Source organism: Doryrhamphus excisus, chromosome 16 (genome assembly GCF_030265055.1).
Source record: "Doryrhamphus excisus isolate RoL2022-K1 chromosome 16, RoL_Dexc_1.0, whole genome shotgun sequence".
NCBI lineage: Eukaryota > Metazoa > Chordata > Actinopteri > Syngnathiformes > Syngnathidae > Doryrhamphus > Doryrhamphus excisus.
Window position 1 is genome coordinate 16,004,060 of NC_080481.1, and position 678 is coordinate 16,004,737.

Sequence of the window (678 nt, forward strand, 5' to 3'; positions counted from 1 at the left end):
CCCCCCGCCACCGTATTAAGTACTTTGAGTGGAAGCCCCACGAGCGCCAGCTGCTGTAGGTTCTTTTTCTTCAGCTCACAGTGTTGAAGTTGGTGGATAAGCTATCGGGTTCTGTTGGGTTCTGTTGGGCCGTAAATAGGATCCTGGCGTGCAGCGGAACCATGACTATTTTTATTTTTTAGGTGTACTGAATCTTGTTAAGTTTCGTTCCGAGAGAGAGAGAACACAAGATTATGAATATACTGACATTTTGGAAAGTGTTTAAAACAGGCATTAATGTTTTTGGTGCTACTTTCCCAAAATGGATCCCCCTCTGCCCCGCCCTCCCAACCCCGCCATTAAATAGCACTGTCAAACTTCCAAGTTCAAGTGCTGATGTCTGTTATCCTCAGTTCCACTTTTCTCTCCCTCATCTGCAAAATAAGATAACTTTATGGTAACTCACTTTGTCGGTTTATTTTATTTCTCTGTTTCAAACAATATTATTATTATTATTATTGCAGAGACACACTGTTGTCATGTTTGTGTATAAACGTTTTATTTTAATGTTGCCTTTTTGTTTCTTTTCACTCTTGGTAGAAAAATAAAGGTTTAGAATTGTTTAGAAAACACTTGACTCTTTCCTTGAGACGCTTCAGGTTCAGCAGTGACATAAAACATAACACCAAACACTTCATG